Source organism: Microplitis mediator, chromosome 11, assembly GCF_029852145.1.
Source record: "Microplitis mediator isolate UGA2020A chromosome 11, iyMicMedi2.1, whole genome shotgun sequence".
Classification (NCBI taxonomy): Eukaryota; Metazoa; Arthropoda; class Insecta; order Hymenoptera; family Braconidae; genus Microplitis; species Microplitis mediator.
The window spans coordinates 5,648,792-5,653,458 of NC_079979.1; positions in this window are offsets into that span (position 1 = coordinate 5,648,792).

The window sequence follows — 4,667 nt, forward strand, 5'->3', positions numbered from 1 at the left end:
ATGTATCCATCCGTGGTACAAATCGTAAATGGCTTACACAGCGTTACTTTTTTTTGTCCAGAATACGACTTCCTTTGTACTCGTTGTTTGAACTTTTCTCATGACGAGGATAAGTCCCATCACAAATAAGAATGAGTTTGCCATCACGATTATCATGAAGTTATTTGGCGACCACAGACGTATGATTTTAAATAAGATCACCTCTGGACATTGTACTTGAACCAAAATAAGAAGGTAATACGTCTTTTTCAAAAGATTGTATTATCTGCTCACAATACTTTGATACTAATTGCTCTTTTTCTATCTATAAAATAGTAGATATCAATTTATTTGAGTTGCCTGTGCGAAGCTTGACTAAAAATACAATGAGTGCTTGAGTTATGCTCCGAGCATCAGTATTTCTCATTGATGGCAACAAATTCCGCAGCTCAATAAAGTTTCCCCATTTTAAGCCGGTTAAAACATGAAGTATCTCATTTTTTCTAGTAATGTGGAATCACATTCAACAGCAAAGTTTTCCATCATGTTGGTTAATTCCGAAGATATAATTTTAGTCCAATTAGAATAAACTTTTATAAGATGAAGATCTTCATCATAAAAACGTTTATTGATTAAATGATTCAGACAGCATCGATTTCCATTTGGAATGTAAACTCGTCATTTAATGAAGGACTTCATTCTAGCACTTTGAGGAATCACTGTCAAATTCTTATCACCAATGTAACAAACACAGCAATATTTATGCGTTGAAACAGTTCTTCTGATGAACACTTCAATGTACTCTGTATTGTTGATGGTGCATGTGGTGTCTGCTTCGAAGAATGGATCCCCAGAACTTGATTGAGACAATGTCATTTGAGATAAGCTGGACTCCGTTTTTTCTAACAAGTCACTGACAGTACTTTCTGATTCATCTTCAGAATAATGTAATCTCGTTTAAGGATCAACTTTTCTTTTTTTATACATCTCCAATCGACATTTTCCACTGACACCGTCATCAATAGAAAAATCACAATCAAAAACAAACGAATATTCATCAATGTCTTCATTTGTACATAAACGCTTATGAGTACCAGGAACTTTTTTCAAAAACTTTGAGCAAATACAACATTTTTGATTGACTATCTTAGAAGACATAATTTTTTTTATCATTTAAGTAATACTATTTATTAAATGAAATGTTTTTTAAACTGTAGAAACCACAAACTCGGTAACTATCTATTGTTTATCATTTGTCTTTTTGCAAGACGCCACCTAGCGACGATTGTGAGAATCTTTTCAAAAAAATTTAATCGTTTTTGAAAAAATTCATAGTGCCAACAAATAAATAATTAAAAAATGCTCTGATCATCAAGCTGTGAAACAAAAAGTTGTTTTTAAAAATATTTATTAAAATTGTTATGTCCGCCGCTTAATTTTTAATTATTTATCCGGGATTTCTCCCTTTGGTAGCGATAGTAATTTTTGGACAAGCGGGTTGGAGGGTGCGGACAACAATAAAGAATACAAGGAAGAAATTATCTTCCTATAATTTATTATTTATAGTGGATCTTTTCGAAAATTAAGAACCCAAACGTCTTCGAAGAGACTGGTGCTCTTGTTCAAGCCAAAAGTATTTTATGATAATAGAAAAACAGCTCTTTCACCTACCTTTCGATGTCAATTCTCCTAGTGCGGCAGCTATTATCCCTCCAGAACTAAACAGCTCACTCGACCTTCCTGTAGGGTTGGTAGAATGGGTGCGGCTGGGTTGGTAGGATGATATCTTATGTACTACTTTCGAATGAAAACCACAAGGTTTGAGTGATGAACTTGATCTTTATTTTGATGGTTCAATTTACAATGTTTTTACTGAACGTCACTTGTTCACTCTAGTTTTTCACAACTTTGTATTTTATTTATAATATAGAATTATTTATCCTTGACAAATATTTTATTAAGATTTAAATTTATATTTAATGCGTCCTTTTTCACATCCGAAAAGTGGTTTTATGCGCAAATTAACTCGGCACGAGATGGAATCGCAAATTCACGTGATTTGCGTCACTGGTTCGATCGTACCGGATGGTTTTTATAAATCCGACAAATATTGTACTAGACGAACGATTACTACAGTTGCGTCAGATCGAATTTTAGATCAATATTTGAGGATTTTTAATAATAATTTGAATTCAATTACTGATTATTCAACGCCGAAACGGATTCCTGCAATAATTGGATACAAAAGATTTTAGTTTTAAATGCCTTACTGATTATTCTACGCCTAGGGCGGATTCCTGCAGTAAGGTTAGTGATAAGTTCACGATCTTTGACTATTTCTTATTGATTATTCGACGCCGTAGCGGATTCCTGCAATAAGAATTAGTCTAGATAAATTAAGAAATGCCTTATTGATTATTCAACGCCGAAACGGATTCCTGCAATAAGGTTTTTGTTGCAAATTTTAAAAATCCTCTTATTGTCTTTTCAACGCCTGGGGCGGATTCCTGCAATAAGAGTACACGAAATTTCGACGTTCGAAATTTTGCAGACCGTGAGTTTTAAGAACCGACTAGCCTTGAGCTATGGGTGCTCAGGCTTTTTATAAACTTTGGTTGGTGATTTGATGGGGAATTTATAATCATTGTCATTGGTGGAAAGTGACGACAGTTTATCATTTATTCGTTAAACTTATTGCAGGTGTCTTCCCACTATTCTTTGCCGCATAAAAAGGTGAAAAAGCTGACGCTGCGTTTTCGCGCGCTTTTCAAAGAGGAGCTCAGAAATAATTATTTTAAATAATTATTGAAATAAAAAAAAATTATTTGGACGTAACAAAATTAATAAATAATTAATTATTTTTAACTATTTAAATTTTTTACAATGATGAAAAAATTTTTGTCATTGTTTTAAATACAAACTATTATTTCTGATAGCTACAAACTATCTGAATATGCATTAAATTAAAAAAGTATAGCCTAAACTTTTTGAATAGATGCATTAATTGAGCTGAAAAATAGTTTTTATTTTTTTTAACGATGGCGTACCTTTCTTAAAAATCTGAAGAAATTATGTGTTATAGGGGAGTACATAAAGCTTTGAAAAAAAATATTTTCATAATTGCGCCAAAATTGTATCATAGTTAGAAAAAACAATTTAGAAAAAAACAATTTTTTTTTCAAGGATCTTATGAAGCTATAAAACTGTTAATTATTTTTTTTGGAAGCTATTATGATCTCCCAAAACATACTAAATTTTTAGACCAATCGGTCAAGCCAATCCTGAGAAAAAAAAATTTTTCTATTTTGTACATAATATTTATTTTCTTGGAAACGGATTTAGTAAGACATCTAAAACTTTCAGGATCTTAGTATTTTATTAGTACCTACATATCCTCTAAGTATCATTCAAATATCTTTCCGGGGCCAATTCACCATACTTATACCCCTAGGGCCTTTGAAAGTTTTCTGAGCACTCTCAAAAATTTTAAGCATGGTGTTATGAAAAATAAGGCTAGTTGTAAAAAATTTTATTTCTCAATTGTAAAAAAAAATATAAATCGAAAAAACGTAACACTGAAAAAATTTAGGATCTGCAGCAAATGTTAAAGTTTCATACAAAAAAAATCAAAAATAAAAAATAGCAAGCATCGAAATTGATTTTTTCTAAAAATCTACAAAACACCAATGAATATAGGTTGCAATAATTTTTTTTCTATTTTTTTTCAAAAAGTACATTTAAAAACAAAAATTTTGGAAAAAAAATGTCCCAATCGGTCGAATTTTAAAAAAGCTATAGCTATTTAAAATAAAAAAAGCCATTTTTTTCAAAAATTTATAACTTTTTTTCGGTTGTGTGAAAAAATTATGAGAAACGTTTTTGATGGGGTAGAAAAAGAGAAAAAATTTTCAGCCAATCCTAAAGGGGTTAAGTTAATAAATGGTCGATTTGGCGTGGAATGCCCCATATATATTAGGGTGATCCAAAAAATAACAAAACTTTTTTTTTCTTTGAAACAGGTTCAAAAGTTTCATTGAGATAAAAAAAGACGCCTGTGAAAATTAGAGCTCTTAAATTAATTTTAACATTAAGAGGTTCCTCATCGCACTTTTCTAATTTCCATAAGAATAACATGGAAAAAATATTTTGTAGGTCTTCTGATTTTTATAAGTAGCTAACGATTTGTCATAGGAATAATTGGCAGGCATATATTTTCTAGGTAATTGAATGCTCTACAAAAAAAGTTTCTTATCATTTTTTGATAAATCTATTTGATCAAAAGTTTTTTGAGGTTGAAGTCGAATTCATATTAAATTTTGAGATCTTTTTACTTTACCGGCGAAACTATCAGAACTATTACAAAATATGAAAGGACCTTTTTTGTAGATAATTTTATTCCCTAGAAGTTATTTTCAATAAAGTTTTTTCGAATTCCGCATTGTTATTTTTATTTTAATGTCATGCTCATATTTCAATCAGTTTTAATCCGATTCAATCGAAAAATAATAATTTATTTTTCTGTTTTTGTCCGATTGAATCTGATTGAATCCGACTGAAATATTTCAATCACTTTTAATCGGATTCAATCGGAAAATAACAGTTTTTTAAAAATTATTTTCCGATTGAATCTATAACCGAGACTCCCAGTCCAGGGTGTGTCTTCTACAGGGCAGGGAATACCCGATCCC